This window comes from Crinia signifera, chromosome 11 (assembly GCF_055691185.1).
Source record: "Crinia signifera chromosome 11, ASM5569118v1, whole genome shotgun sequence".
Classification (NCBI taxonomy): domain Eukaryota; kingdom Metazoa; phylum Chordata; class Amphibia; order Anura; family Myobatrachidae; genus Crinia; species Crinia signifera.
Genome location: NC_139227.1, coordinates 34,392,970 through 34,410,383, shown reverse-complemented (window position 1 = coordinate 34,410,383; position 17,414 = coordinate 34,392,970). Strand labels below are relative to the sequence as shown.

Sequence of the window (17,414 nt, the reverse complement as noted above, 5' to 3'; positions counted from 1 at the left end):
ACAGCTGTGCACCAGCTAGGTGACCTTGAAAACGTGGACCGTTGGTAGATCTCGAGGACCAGTTTGGCCAGCCCTGGTCTAGTCAAACACAGCAATATATTCAGAAATAAAGGACAAGCAGTTTATTTTTAAAAAAGAAGTTGCTAATGAAACCTGAGCTATAAATAAATTGCACCAGTTATTCTTGTTCAACTAAATCCTCAGGGCCCTTTATCCAACACTAGTCGTCAGGAACGTGCTTACATCCTTCAGATACCAGATCATTTGTCAATCAGCGGTAGATGGTCGTTAAGGCTCTGCAGGCAACACACACACATAGAAAAGACACTGCTTCATTTAATTAGTCTATCAATAGAGTTTAGCATCGTGTCCCCTGAGTCCACTTTCTGTCAGAAGCTTTTCACTCTCAACACACAGATAATTCCTCCAATTAACTCACTTTCTACCGCTAACAGAAATGCACTTGTTCTTTTCTAGGAAAATCGGGACACAAATATTTTTTTTAACATTTTTGCATATGTAAATGTGTATTACATTTCACGCTTCTGCAGAAATTTGGAGCTTATCAAACCTACGCACATTCTTAAAAAAAAAAAAAAAAAATAACATAAAAAATGAAAACAAGTTAAATTTGCTATTTCCTCCCAACTTCACATAATATAACTTGATCTGGAAAAACCAACAGTTTTATAGGCCTCATATACCCAAGAGAATCAGTGATTTGGGATTAGACCAGAAATAAGATTTATGTGCTAATCTTCACTTGGACAAGGGTATATAGAGTATGTGCCTGTGTCCTGGTCTGCATCTATTCACATGATTGCCGTAGTGATATGTGTGGAGTTTATATGTTCTCCTCTTGCTATATTGTCAACTATACTGGTTCAGGGACTGATGTGAGCTGTACATCACGATGGAATATGCTGGCTTTATTATATAAGTAAACATTAATAAAAATGTGAATGAATGAAGTATTGTCTGTAAAGCGGGTGTGCTGTATTAAATAAATATACCAAAGAATAATAAGTGACCAACAGGACCTTATGAAGTGCTCCGTCACCTCTTTGGCTGATGCTTCTCCCCTTAGGCTTTCTGAGGAATCATCTCATGACCATACCCCTCTCTCTCCAGCTGTTTCCCCATTTCTCTGCCTACTATTGCTTCCAAATTTCTGGGGCAACTTACAACTGCCTGACCCACTTCCTCTCTGTCTACTTTCTATCCAACTGTCTGCAGCCTGGCTTTCTCCCACTACAATCATCGGAATTGCCTTCACTATACTAACCAATGATTTATTTTTAGAAAGGTCACCTGCTCATACTCTTTGCCACTTTTTAAAGTATTGACGGCGCTCTCCTTTTAGATACCTTGGATGTTGCCCTCTCCTGGTTCTCTATACCAGTCATCACTTGCTCAGTGTCTCAACTTCTGACCCTCACCCAACCAGACCCTCACCTAACCTCCATGATTTGCCTATCTCAAAATCAATTTGTTTGCTGTAGCCTACGTCCCCTTTGTGGCCAATGCTCCTCCTGCCAAATCCAAATATGTCTCCACTTTCCTCCTCCTTGCAGATTTCAAGCTCTAAAAGCAAGGCCCTCGCTATTTCATGTCTAATGTCTACTCCTTTGAGGTTTAGGCTTAAACTTATTTATTTTTGCACTATGGTTTTGGGGTGGGCCAGTATGCTCATACCACCTGCACCATTCCAGACATCAGAAGACTCAGGTAGCTTTGTGATCCTGCTCACAGTGAGGTCGCACAGTGATTGACAGGAAGTGACCTTTTGGGGGAGGTAACAGGAAGTGGAAGCAAAAAAGCAGGCATGTCATGGGCATTTATCGGAGGAGTGTATTTTACATTCAGCTGGGCTCATGTTCGTAGAGAATCATGGCACGAGTGTTTCTACTGCAGCGTCCAGTCTGCATAGCCATAGGCTTACTTGAGCTGTTGATGTTCCTCATTATTGCGTTTGTCCACAGTTGTTGAGGACTTTGGGATTGACTCCGGTGGACTATATCGTTTTCTGAGCAGTTGCTTCACTTGGGATGATAACCAATTCATAGCCTAAACATTTACAGCTGCATAGGCAAGTGCGTACAAATATGAATTAGGCGCTTGGGTCTTGCACATGCGCAAAGTATTGAACATCATCACTTTGCAGGTATGAGCGCAGGTGCAACTGCACCTGAATAACCCCCCATACAGTGCGTGCCGGAAACTAGCATTTGCATATTAGCGTTACCGTGACTCCACTAACCGATGCCAGAGCAATGGCATCCACCTCTATATCGAGACAAAGTGTGTCTAATTGACATTTAGATTGATGTTTACCACTGGTGGCAAGTTGGGAAAACACGCGAGTATGGAGAAATGTCCCCCTGACCGCTTGGGCGATTCGCAGCTCACAACAGCAGCTGTCCTTCAGCCCCCGTGTGCTGACACTTAGCACCAGTCCTGCAGGAAATCGTTGTCCTCTCGCTCACTCACTGATTCAGTATTTTTTTGACTATGACTGTAATAATATTATGAAGTCTGTTTCTGCGCCCAGCTAGAAGATGCATATCAGCAAATTTACATTTTAATAATGGCTCACGTTACAAGGTTTTAGTTAATTGTGTTTTGCTTTAAAATATCACTAGGTAAAGACGGATTAGGGAAGGTGCCTGTAAGGAAACCATCACGTACGGTATAGCAATATTACTTTTCAGCATAACAGATGATAATCTCTTGCAAAAGCAAAACGATGTTTGCATTGGATTTATTGCTCTGTGATGGCGTAAATGTCCGCATTTGCAGGATTGATAATGACTGTGTGTTGTGCTTAGGGAAAGCATGTAATAGCCGCTGGTCCAGGAAGTGACCCTTAGCATGTAGTGTGCCTCAGTAACACATAGGACGGCCCAAATGCTCAGTAATGTGGGGAATATTTCTATTATCACTGACCCAAGTACAGGAATATACCAGTCGTCTCACAATTCCACTGCAAACACCATTTTAATAAAAAAAACAGGAATTAAAACAAAATTCGGCCAGTTTCTTACATCAAATAGAATCCTTCATTTTGTTGAATGCCTAAAATGTATATATAATTTTCCGCGCTCGCTCTGTATATATCGCTAAAGGTAGAAACAAGGGGCAAAGCAACCAGATACTCCCGCAGCGGTCTATAGCTTATCCGCTCCTGCAGACGGAGTAGTATCAGGTAGGGATAGAACATGCAGAGGGAGTAGTATCCGGTGTGGGTAGAACTTGCAGAGGGAGTAGTATCAGGAGGGGTATAACATGCAGAGAAAGTAGTATCAGGTGTGGGTAGAACATGCACAGGGAGTAGAATCAGGTGGAAGTAGAACTTGCAGAGGGAGTAGTATCAGGTGTGGGTAGAACATGAAGAGGAAGTAGTACCAGGAGGGGTATGACATGCAGAGGGAGTAGTATCAGTAGGGGTATAACATGCAGAGGGATTAGTATCAGGTGTGGGTTTAACATGTAGAGGGAGTAGTATCAGGTCGGGGTAGAACATGAAGAGGGAGTAATATCAGGTAGGGGCAGAACATAAAGAGGGAGTAGCATCAGGTAGGGTCAGAATATGCAGAGGGAGTAGTATCAGGTTGAGGTAGAACATGCAGAGGGAGTAGTATCAGGTGTGGGTAAAGGAGCCCATACACGCTCCGTTGTGGTCCGGCTCCGTTCTGTACTATGCGATTTCATTGGAAGTAGAACTTGCAGAGTGAGTAGAATAAGGTAGGGCAGAACATGAAGAAGGAGTAGTATCAGGTCAGGGTGGAACATGCAGAGTATAGTATCATGTGGAGGTAGAAGAAATGATCTGTCCGTAGACATGGCAATTGCAAAGAACTGATCCATTAGTGCTCTGCTTCTTAGCTTGCATACAGAGATAGGGCACACCGATCTCTTTGAGTGCATATCCCAATACTGGTAACGACTTTGTGGGTTGTGGACCTTCTGCCTGCAGATGCATGAATACTTGGCATACACAGTCGGATACCGGCATTACCATAAAGGGTTAGGATGTAACTGCTTTGCAATTAGCCCCGTAAACTTTTTTCCTTGGCACATAGGAATATATAGGAGACACTTTATGGTTCTTTGTGGTCACAGCAGCAGACCGGCCATAAACTTTCTCACCTCTAGTTAAGTATAAAATAATGGGGGGGGGGGGGGAATAATATATATATATATATATGAATAGAGAGATGAAGAGAAGCGCTTCATAGTGCAAATATTGCTTTTATTTTCAAAAGACATTCGGTCATTTTAAAACTCAATAAAATACAATACACTGCGTACCCTGCTTTTCAGCAGCGTGGGCTAGAATACCACGTGGTTTTAAATGAAACCGTGTTACTGCGTCCACAGTCAGTATCTCCTCGGAGTGATTACGGTAACGGCTGCCGCGTCTGGCATCTGGCTGATAGCCAAGGCTTGCTGGCGCACTTTCTCCTCACCGCTCTCCTGACCTGTGCCGGGTATAGTAGTTTGCGTCTGGTAGGACACGCCCAGACGCGTTTCGTCGATGACTTCGTCAGTGGGCTGTCCCACCAGACGCTCAGGACTCAGTTTTATACCATTACACAGAAGATTCAACTCCATACAGGTGTATCAATTAGCTCCACTCAGTGTTACTTGCAAGTAAACATGCACTGTTTTTAAATAGAAGTTAGAGAAATCTGCCCATGCTCTTGATGAGTGGAGCTAATTGATACACCTGTATAGAGTTGAATCTTCTGTGTATTTTATTGAGTTTTAAAATGACCGAATGTCTTTTGAAAATAAAAGCAATATTTGCACTATGAAGCGCTTCTCTTCATCTCTCTATTCAGATCAATTTGAATCCCGTGGGTCCCCGGGATTCCCTTCGATTGAGAAGCAGCGGCCTGGAAAAAAACGAGGTCTAGTGCTTAACCCCGTGGATTGCTGGGGCAAAAATCTAGAGAGTAATATCAGATTTTATCCTGTGAAGCAAAGGACTAGCGCTCCTCCGACCTGCTTGTTTGAGATATATATATATATATATATATATATATACACATACAGAGTACCACAACACTCGCCATCCCTGCGAATGGGGTGCAAGCAGCACTCGCCATTCCCAGGTTGGGGTGAAGTGGCCTGTGACCACATGCTCTAATAAATACAAATACAGGGACTCAACAATATATTTTATAAATGCGTAGACCATTTGTGTGTCAACCAAGTACAGCACTTGTTGACCTTTTCAACCTGTCAATCTATGCACTGTCGATCATCATGTGGATACCATGCATCTATGGCAACACCAATAAACCGCATTGCTGTGCCCAGTTGACTACCAGAAAACGCCTATTTAGAAGCCAACATACGTACATTTATGCGTCATGTGCACCACTCTGAATCGCGTGTTAATTTGTAAGGATACGTACACAAAGTATGCTGTAAAACAAATCGCTAGATGCGTCTGCAACAGGAGGATGTGTGGGTGTGAGAATCGGGTCCTATATATGTTATATATACGTTAGGTGCAATTTTTTTTTTAATAATAAAACTATAAGAAGAGTTTTTAATTGCTCTGTGCGCATTTTTTTTAAAATCAAAGGTAATGGCTATAAAAAAAATATATGTCATTTTACTTGAGCTACGTCCGTTAGAAATCTGTCGCAAGTCCCATTGACCCAGGTTTGTATCGGTATATGACTATGCGTTTTGTTTTAGTGATGCAGGAGCCCATCAGGGGTGTAATGATCACAATGCTGATTTCACATCACCAGGTTTAATAGGACAATACAGCTGTAAGTGCACAGCAGTGGTTTCTGGGAGGCCAGGAATATATGTGGTGGTCCTGCACTCTCTGCTATCAGTGTGCTCAGTTTATTTACAAGTTTAATTCCATTAACCTCTATATGATCATGTCAGGCGATAAGATACTGACAGCTATTTATCACTGCCTATTGTTGACATTACTGAGCACGGAGAATCACAGCCATACATCTAGCTCAGCCTGAGATTCCATCTAGAAGATGCTGCCGTGTCCTATGTAACAATGAGCAAGCAGCTGTCACTGGGGGCTCAGTATCTGGAGGTGGGGGTGATTACATGTGGACAGTACCAGTGGCGGCTGCAGCATACTTCAAAATTCAAATAGGGGAATCAGTTGTGAATGGCAGTTGGTGTGCAGAGCAGCCATTGGGGGGACTGCGGGGACTCCAGGTCCAGACAGAGAGGGGGCCCAGGACTGGAGTTTATAAAGTATAATTTGTCATAAACAAGGTTCACATTTCCCATGAAGCAATATCGAGGTTGAGCAGTGCGGCCAGTGTGGAAGACACAGGTCTCACCAGGCATTCCATGTGATCGAGAAAGGGAAGGGGGGCCCTGCCTATTTTGTTGAGCCCAGGCCCCACAATTTGTGATGGCAGCCCTGTTGATGTGACTCCCCTATTTGAATTTTTAACTGTGCTGCAGCCCCCCTCTGGAGCTTCCCCAGGACACTACCGATCTGTAGGTCCTAAATCTCAGTCCATAATACCAGGAGTAACGAATATATTTTGCCTTTTAAATTATTGAGCGTGGGCATATCAGCACTCATTGTGTCTGTTAAGGGTAAGTACACAGAGTCAGAGTTGCTTAATGGGATGGGATTCATGGGAATTGGAAGGAGCATGATTGGCATGTGTAGTGTTAGGGGTTCAACAAGAGGAAGGAGGGACCTGCCCATGAAATTCAGGCCTTCCTTCCCTTTTACATGTTCTGAAGAAAAGGGACATCTCCTAATTGACATTGACTTTGTATACTGGCCACAAGAGTTCTGGGTAAAGGTCCATACACGGTACAATTGCCGGGTGCTATGAGATGCGCGCTCCTGTGCACATCCCATCGTACAGCTCAAAAAGTACATGTTGCACATAGTTTTTGTACTAGATTGCATCTCATTGCATTGCAAAAGGTATGCGATGCAATGTGATGCGATCTAGACCATATTGCACACAATAATTGAACAGAGTATGGGCACCTTTATAGATCTTGCTCTAGTTCCAATTGTAAAGTGCTACAGACCTTTCTGTGCTGTATAAGAAACTGGGAGATTTGCCCACCTTTCCAGGGGGCGGGAGGGGGACCCGATTTCTGGGACCCTCCCGGCCAATCTGGGATGGTAGGCCACCCTGCACTAGACTCCAGGTAATGGGCTCCATATTTTATACTGGTCACCAGTGAAGGACCACTGTGTTCTATGGCTGGACATTGAAATGTATACCAGTCACAACAGACTGGGCTCTGCACTTCTCACTAAAGACCCCTAATCATTTTCATCCCCAGACCAGTGTGGCCCCTATTCCGACCATGGATCTGGGTATTACATATGGTTCGCCAAGACATTATGTTATACAATGACCACCAGGAACTTGTATCCCTATAGGGCAGGCATGACCAAATTGTGGCCCGCCAGCTGTTGTGAAACTACACATCCCAGCATGCCTTGCCATAGTTTTAGCATGATCTAATAGCAAAACATGCTGGGACTTGTAGTTTCACAACAGCTGGAGGGCCATAGTTTGGACATGCCTGCTATAGGATCACTGTCAGAGTACTAAGCAGAAAATGTGCCAGCGATAGCTGTTCCAATGATTAAGACAAGACGGTTCTCAAAATTATTATTTAATGATTAATATCATAATTGATGTACATCTCACACATAGCATAAGAAACATATAGTATAATTAAAAATTGAGCAATAAAAGAAAATATCTCAGGGATCTAAGATGTTGATCAAATTGAGATCTCCAACTATTGGGAAAAAATGGATATTGTGATGAATATTACCATCCATTTGTGTCTGCTGGAAATGAATGGGTCCAGTAAATGGTGACACCAGTTGTCCTTAGGTGCCCTATGATTTCAAGGGCTCAGGCCTCCCGATTTGGCGTATTTATGTCCTCCTTTTGTGCTGGATTAGGAACAATACAAATGTCCCATATTACAGAAGTGCAGTTAATGCAGGAGTTGAGAATGTCGGTGGGAGAGTGGACAGGTCACACGATATATGGATGGGTCCAAAGCAGTTAGGTCAGCTCAACGCGTTTCCCCAGATAATTTAAGTCCGGCTTCCTCAGGACAGTGAATCCTCGGACTCACTGTCATAGTACTGTATTTAAGTTCATTGTAGGATCTCATGCATGTATTAGACAGCCGTCCTATCAGTGTAAAATAAATGACTCATTATAACGCCCGAAAAATCTAGTAGAACCTTTTTGCTGGTGTTTTATCGTGAAATAAGCCCCGGCGGGCAATTTATGGGAGTTTTAGCTTCATATGGTGTTTCCAACGCAGGAAAAAATATTCCAGGAAGCATATCACAGACTAATTATACTGGAAAACGAGATTTGCAGTGAGAAAAGCTTGGTGTAATACTCGGCTCTTATCAGTGATAGGACTCGCTTGCCAAAAACCTTCTCTTCCATATCTAGAATCCCCCATTGAAGGAAACTACTTTACAAAGGCAGGAAAGGACTTCAAACAAAGCATCTTGGCAAAACCGTGTTTGTTCATCCAGCGACTGTCAAAGTTCAAAGGAACGCAGATCATTAGAGAGGTAGCATGCCGCGGAATCTCCTAATGTCTCCTTACCTCTGGCGTAAATGTAAGCTCGCTCTTTATAAATGACTAAGACCATGTAATTATAGCCGAGAACATTTAGGTCATTCACAGTGCAACCGCCCAGCGGCCGAATAGCATTTTCAGATTCCAGTTCTTAATAAGGCACAGAACGGATCTGAGCACTCAAAAATCATATTGTGCCCAGAGCTGGAGCATCCATTAGGCAGACAAGGCTTCTGCCTAGGGCTCAGCACTAAGGGGCTGGATTACACTAACCCGGTAGAAATGAATGGGTGGAATGGGTCCTTAACCAGTATAGTGGCTAGGTCCCAATGGGGTCCTACTTAGCTCTACTGCTACCGATGTCATGGTAATTTTATTCAAATGAATTTGAGTATCGATGGGTTAATGCCATTACGTAGGCAAAGGAAATGACCAGACAAGTACTAAAAATGTTTATCTTTTGACAAATAAGTTGTATGGAAAATTCCATACAACTATCTTCAGTAGACCGTAAGGTGGGTACAGCTGCCCGAAATTCTACATAATGGCCCTTATCTGATCGTAGTACAAATTTGTTCTCAAAATGGGCAAAACCATGCTGCACTGCAGCTGGGGCAGATGTAATATGTGCAGAGAGAGTTCGATTTGTGTAAGTTATTTTGTTTCTGTGCAGGGTAAATAATGGTTGCATTATTTTTACCATGCAATTTAGATTTCTGTTTCAACACACTCCACCCAAATCTAACTCTCTCTGCACATGTTACATCTGCCCCACCTGCAGTGCACATGGTTTTGCCCATTTTAAGAACAAATTTGTACTACGATCAGATCTGAATAAGGGCCAATGTATGCCCTGTCTATCTCAGATCTCACACTACATTAGGCATCAACCTCTAAGGGCGAAATTAACTAAGCTGGGAGTTCTAGTTCACTTGGGATGCTGCTATGGGAAACCAATCAGATACTATTATCTTTTAGAAGGTGCAAAATAAATAAGAAGCACAGGTACTCTTTACTTAGTACGGCGCCCGTCGCGGGCATCGCGGGTACATTTATGTATGGCCGCGACGCGACCGACGCGATGCCCGCGATTTCCCATTGAAATCAATGTAAAACATGAAAATCGTGTCGGTCGCGTCGCGGCCGGCCATAAACGTACCCGCGATGCCCGCGACGCGATGCTCCCGATTTCCCATAGGAAGCAATGTTAAAAGCCGCGATGGACCCGATTTTAGTGTTAAATGCCTCAATCCACCCGATTTGGCCATAGGAATCAATGTTAAATGGGCTACAGAGCCCAATAACCCTTAAATGTCCCCCCAAATTTTTAACGCCACCCCACGATCCACGCCAACCCGAAGCGTGGCGAGCGCAGCGAGCCCGCGAGGGGCGGCGGTACGCGTCCTCCGACCTTTTCATGCCCTACTATCCACGTCGGCGTGGTGTGAGAATAGAATAGTGTGGCGAGCGCAGCGAGCCAGCGAGCCCGAAGCGTGGCGAGCGCAGCGAGCCCCGCGAGGGGACGCGGATACCTTCACAGTTATACGCGTCCCCTCGCGGGCTTCACAGGTGTCCGTGGCGACCCGGACACCTGTGAAGCCCGCGAGGGGACGCGTCTACCTGTGAAGGTATCCGCGTCCCCTCGCGGGGCTCGCTGCGCTCGCCACGCTTCGGGCTCGGTGGCTCGCTGCGCTCGCCACACTATTCTATTCTCACACCACGCCGACGTGGATAGTAGGGCATGAAAAGGTCGGAGGACGCGTACCGCCGCCCCTCGCGGGCTCGCTGCGCTCGCCACGCTTCGGGTTGGCGTGGATCGTGGGGTGGCGTCAAAAATTGGGGTGGACATTTAAGGGTTAATTGGGCCTAATTCAGGGTTAATATGGCCAAATCGGGTCAATTGAGCCATTTAACAGTGAAATCGCGGTCAATCAGCTTTTTTAACATTGTTCCCTATGGGAAAATCGCGGTGATCGCGGTCATCGCGGGCATCGCGACCATCCAATTTTACCCGCGATGACCGCGATCACCGCGATTTTTACCCGCGATGACCACGATTTTGATCGTTGGCGCCCTTCTAGGTAAAGAGTACCGAAGCACATTCTGATTGGTTTCCCATAGCAACATCCCATGTGAAATAGAACTCCCATCTTAGTAACTGTCCCCCTATGTTTGAACAATATGCCCAAAGTTCCATTGTCAGACAAGGTGTTAACAGGGAGATCATCGTCTGGTTTCTTACCATAGACTGTAAGTACACACTGATCTGTGCATCCTTATAGGCATTTCCCCACCAATCAGTTATTTCAGAATCAGAATCACTTTATTGGCCTCGTATACTAGGAATTTTTTGTGGATACAGTGCAGCTTCAGGCATGGTACAAGAGGGATAACAGGACATACAGATATTGCATCAGTTGCGCATACAAATTTGATTTTATCATTAATTTATATCTGATTATACTACACATGAGAATAAATTAATTCACTATAACATGTTCAAATGGCGTTTTACTGCTATTTTATGTTGGCTACATTTGTCTTTTAATTTATGTTGGACTAATCGTTACCAGGAGAGGAGCCCATGTTCCTGTAGGTGTATTTTACATTCAAGCAATCATTCGTTTCTTACTGCCACGAATAGAGGCAACAAGAAATTATAAGGACTCGTTCATTCATAAATATGCCCCCTGTACTCAAGGCGCTCTCGTCAACAATACCTACGTGGACCAAGGATAAGTTACTAAAAAACCCACCTCCCTCGTTTGTTGACTTGCTGGTAGAACAAAGTGTGGTTGGTTCCTAGATTCCAAGAAAAATGGGGACATGCTGTGTGACATGGTGTGTACAATTCAATGCCCGTTGTTCTGTAGACTAGGGCAGAGGTTCTCAAGCATGGTCCTCAAGGAACTCTAATGGTCCAAGTTAAGTATATCCATGGCTCAGCACAGATGGTTAAATTAAACTCGTATAATGGAAATTGGAATGAAGGTAATCGTGGCGCCTGATGAATTTTGGGGTTCGCCCTTCCGAATTCCTTGGGGTCTTACCCTAAAGGTACCCCATAGATTTATAGATACAAAGAAAAGGCAATATATATACTGCCTATATGATTTATTTCATATTTCATAGTTTTAAAGGATTATCTTATATATGTATTTTTAAATATACCTCTTTTACCAGTTTATATACGTATTTCCTATATTTAACACCTTAATATTAATATTATGTCATTTTATCTATATATATGGTCCATAAATATAGGAAAGTTCTTTTTTTTTGCCAATTTCAGTGAAAACATGTGGGTATCAATGAATGAACATCACTTATGGATACACTATGCTATTTTTCAGAAAAATCATTGCAAATGAAAACTGTTACATATACATAGAAAAACGGAACATTCCTATATTGCCAGCCTATGGATGGAACCATAGATCCGGTATCACTGTTTCCAGGGACAGTCCAAAATGAGAGGAAGGAAGTTAAACCATTAGACGTGCGGCAGAGAATTCCGCAAGTACGAGTGACCGGAAGTGACGTCACCCGCCACCGGAAGTGAGTGCGGCTGGCGCACACGGCGCTGAAGATCATTCTAAGAAGATCTGAGGAAACATACAGAGAACCAACGCTGCCCTGACTTCATAAAAGGGCGATATAAAAGGAGGCATACTGCTACACATTATATAGAGTATGGAGAACACTTTGGACCATATGCTTTATATGTTTATCACACATCCGGCTTCAAAAACCGGAAGTGGGAGGGGCAATCTGAATATAAGGGAAGTATGCACACAAAGATCTGAGCCCTGAGGAAGAGACACATAGTCTTGAAACATGTCGACTCAGATCTGAATGTGCAAAAACTGGAGGACCACTGTTAGGATCAGGTGAGTGTATATGTACAAGTCCACTACCTTTTGGGTCCGGAACACCATTTGGAAGTGTTGATTGGGCATTAGCACCATCTATTCTTAACCAGTGATTAAGACAGTTTTATTTGGAAAAATATTTTACCTGTTTTTTATCTTTACCATTGTATGTACCAATAAAAAAATTTTTTTGAAGAGGAAAAGATACCTTTATGAGCTTCGCAAAACAGATAACATCGTGAGTACGGGTGCGTGTCACCCAGTAGAAAGACACCTTTATAAGTGTGTCCAACCACTATTTATAGTGAGTTTTGGTACGCGTGTGAACCAGAAACAGAACTGTGGAATATATTGTTCATGTCAAGAGTGAAGGATATAACACACTGTCTGTATACTTTTTTCACATATAAACGCATCGGAGGACACAAAGAAAAAAGAAACATTTTGGACAGGGGATTCCTTCCAAGTTGACAGAAGATTATCACCTTTATATCAAGGGAAGTAATTTTTTATACAATATATTTCCTTTTTGATTATCCCCAGACCCCATTTACGTCCATGTGGAGAGCGCCTAGTATCTGGTTAAATTAAACTGATTGAGGTACTAATTAAGTCACCTGTGGCCAAGCATAGATATTCTTAAAGCCTGGACCGTTGGAGAGCCTAGTGGAATGTAGGGTGACAACCCAGCATCAGTTTCCAAAAATGCTTAAATGTCCCCTGAAATTCCATTTTTATAGGCAAAACAGTAGGCAGAGGGCTCTATTGATTTCATCCAAATTATTTATATCATCAGAATACCTAGGTGAGATATAAATGAGATATAGATACCATAACACCTACAGTAGTAGTGATAAACACAGGGTTTCTAGAGGGGGATTTTCACATGTAGTCCACAATCTGCAGAACATTAAAGCAAGTGTGGGAGTCTGGGGGAGCGGTAGAAGAACCTAGTAACGATCCTGGACATTAATATAAACATTGGTCTTTTTACACACTGCATACTGTATGGAATACAGTCAGTGGCGTAACTTTAAATTTAGCTCCCCCTGCCAAAATAAATTGCTGTGCCCCCCTCTTTAGTAAAACATGCAGACTGATTACTGTGCGCCGCCATGTGTAGTGCTGCAGCTCCCAAGGAGTGACGTGCGCCCATGTGGCGTAACAGGGAGGACATCCCGTCCGCTGACATAATGTAGCCTTCCATCACCAGCCTCAGCTTCCAAGGACCGACCGGGGATTTTAGCGGAAGTGTGTGGGTAATGACACCGGCTGGCCTTAGGCGCAGGGGAGGCGAGGAGACTGGGGAGGTGGGGTGAGCTGTCACCTACGGTACACAGCTACAGTACACAACCACTGCTGTGACAGCAAAATGTGTATTTGTACAAGACAGCAGGTATTTTTCAGTGCGCCCCAAGACTGCTGGCTCCCCCAAGCCACAGCTGGGGCTGCCACACCATAGTTACGCCACTGAATACAGTACAGGTTGAGTATCCCTCATACGAAATGCTCGGGACCACAGGGATTATTTTGGATTTCGGAATATATATTTTTTTACATACCTGGTCCCCTGGTGGTCCTCCAACGGTCCCCTTATGTCCATTGTGTTTCCTGTTGTCCATGGCGGCCATTGTATTCCTCTTCAGTGGCATCCCCGGTTCCAAGGACACATTGCGTGGTTGCGCGGGTGCACCGGTGACGTCACCGGTGCATGCGCACAATGCATCCTTGGGACCGGGGATGCAGCTGAAGAGGAGTTTGATAGCCGCGTGGACACCGGGGGACGAGGTGAGTATAAACAAAGGTGTGTGTGGGGGGGGGGGGGGGAATGAAATATTCAGATTTGAATATTTCGGTTTTGGGATATACGGGAATACCTAATATGTATTCATATCTAACACTATAGATGGTCTATTGATGTATATACCATAGCTATTGTTGTCATAATTTGATCCATTTGCCAAGAGGAAGGGGGTTTCAGGGCAAATAGAAACCCCCCTAGGGGTTACCTATGAGTACTATAAGTTTAATATCTAGTTTTTTTGGAACAGCAGCCCCCATGGGCACGTTATCATGAAATTGTATAATATCTGCTTTTAGTAATTACAAAAGGAATGTTTTGCATAGTAAATGAAAGAAATACCAGCGATAAAAGGAGCCTCAAAGCGAAATGCACATTGCAATCTGAAGCTGCATAAAAGTCGGTGAAACAGTCGGAATATCAGCAGTGTAGATCTGTAACCTGCACACAACACCTCTTATCAGGCCAGCCCTAATTTGTAACAGGTAATGGCTGCCCCCCCAGCACACCCCACATACATACAGGAATGATCCTTAGCATGTGTGGGCAAGTGTGAACCGCTTTCCCGTTGCCATCCGCGATGGCCTGCCGTCCTCTTTATTTGCTTTTCTTTACACAGAGGCACAATGATTGCATTGACTCAGCATCAAATAGCTGCGAGTGAAGAAAGGGGACGAAGAAGGATGCAAGACCTCTAGGAAGAAACTGGAGTTTGCGATGTATAAACAGAAGGTGGGTGGCTAACCCCCCAAGTGCTTATTTTTTTCTCTTTTTTTGACAGCCAGCGGCGGCCGTGATGAATTTGCAATGTTATCTAATTTTCCACTGTTTTAATTAAAAGCCTGGGCTCTGAGGACTAACAGCTGGGCTCTTTGTGCTGCTTTCTGTTGCCTGACAGAGAAAAATTTCTACAGTAACTGCAGCCAAAGCTTTCAGCAAATGGAACTTCTGGGATTTATAAACTTGCGGCCTGCGGACGGATTGCCTTTTTGGAAACTCTCTCTGGGCATCCCAGCAAATTGGGGGAGATTACTCATGAGCATCCCGCCTGATTTCAGTTATTAGCGAGGATACCGGCGCTTTCATCCGTTCAATCAACTGCAATGTTTACGTATCAGGTTAAATTAAATCAGGCAGATTATAGTGTCTCTAGATGAAGGCAAACATCTGGCACGCGCCCTATTAATTGATTTAGAGAAAATAAGGTGTATGTAATAATTAATATGATGTCACACTACTTTCCACAGAATAATTTCCCATTTTGGTTTATAGCAGTGGTTCTTATACGCGGCGCCATTTAGAATAAGAATTTTTTTCACTGCGCCCAGAGGCAAAATCTACAGGGGGCCAGATGTATCAAGCTTAAAAAAGTGATAAAGGGGATTATTCTGGTTCACTCACAAATGCAAATTCCTTCTCAAATGGACAAAACCAGGTGGGGTAACTTGTGCAGAGAAAATTAGATTTGGGTGGGGTTTTACTTTAAAGTGAGATCTATATTGCAGTGTTAAAATAAAGCAGTCAGTATTTTCCCTGCACAGAAACAAAAAAACTCACCCAAATCTAACTCTCTCTCTGCATGTTACATCTGCCCCACCTGCTTTTGTCCATTTGAGAAGGAATTTGCCTTTGCGAGTACATCAGAATAAGGGCCAAAGTGTACAGTTATAACAACCAGCCAATCAGCTCCTAACTGTCATTTGCAAACCCAGGCTGTAACATGATAGTTAGAAGCTGATTGGCTGGCTGTTTATCATTCTCCATTTTATCACTTTTCGAAGCTTACTACATCTGGCCCTATGTGAGAAATTTCCCCCAAAAATAAAATTTTGGTTGTCCAGATATTTTATAATTGGAAGCCACATGCATTGGTTTTGCATGCAGCATTGACAATAAATAATTTCAACTGGTTCAGGACCACCAACCCGGGCACCCCTGCAAGTTCCCCCAAGACACACAGTTTGGTAACCACTGGTTTATATAGTAATGTAACTGGGTCTCAGGCCCTTATTTTAGGTTAAATAAAAATAATTCAGTAGATCAGCAAAAATTATTCAAATCAAAAGACTCTGCTTACCTGTTATCCTGAGGCTCAGGTATCTGGTACTGCACATGGTCACGCATCATCAGAAGAGGAGGAAGAAGAAAAGAGAAGAATATTAGAGCGATGAAGAGGGAATAGGTACATAGTAAAAGGAAAAGTGAGGGACACAGGAGAAAAGTGGAGCCTTTGGGCAAGCGGTATAAGAAGGTACGGGGGCATATATGGGGGGAGATTCTCTAAGCTAAAAATGCGGTAAAAAACCCGTTATCGGGGGTTTTACCACATTTTGGGATGCATTTGGGATGCCGGGTTACCGCGGCAGGGGGCATCACCGCACGACCCACCACCGCCCCGCTGACTCACCGCAAAGGACAGCTCTTAACGCAAGAGCTGTCCTTTGCCATAATTATCGCATATGTTAGTGCATATGCGATAATTATGAATGCGATGGGCTGCGATAAAGGGTGGAGCTGGGGTGCAGATGTTAGAACATCCCCCCCATGGTGAGTGGGGTAAACCGAGAGACGCGTGTGGTGAAACGAGAGACACATAAGCAGATGAGGTGTTACATAATGTTTTGTGGCATAATGCTGGCACATAAAGTACATAATGACACACTGGCATCGATGTGTGGCATAATATACTGTGGGCACTGATGAATTGCAGTAGAGAGTGACAAAGCATATTACCGCTTTGCAAACAATAGAAAATGAGGACTGGGGTTTGTGTTGTGAACATTTTGCTCATTTGTTTTTTAGTTTGATCTATTTTTTGTTCATGGTTATTTTGTTTGTTTTATTTTTTCAATATTTGATGGAAATGGGAGGCGCAGAACTGTAAGTGACAGGAGTAATGGATAGAGAAGGGAGGAGTCCGTCTTAATTCTTAAATCACCCCGAAAAGTAGAGTCTAGATCTGCCACCGAGCAGCAAAGTGGAGCACGATAGACCTCACGAGAACGTTAAACCCTAAATATACTGTGCGCCTGCAGGCCCAGCACAATCCATCCTCATTCTCACATTTCTCTCCAGTACATGAGATAGTGGAGCCAGTGCCCTGTGATCCGGCTTCCATTATAGCTGATAAAGGATCATGGGTGACT

General features: G+C 43.6%; 1 long non-coding RNA gene across 2 annotated transcripts in view; it reads right to left on the bottom strand.

The window, feature by feature from the left end:
• Window positions 1-17,414, bottom strand: part of LOC146045386 (uncharacterized) — a 481,075-nt gene that overhangs the window by 416,321 nt on the left and 47,340 nt on the right. For both annotated transcript variants that reach the window (XR_014465428.1, XR_014465427.1), the window contains exon 2: window positions 16,346-16,374. This is a non-coding gene — a long non-coding RNA (uncharacterized LOC146045386). The remainder of the gene's footprint in view (window positions 1-16,345; window positions 16,375-17,414) is intronic.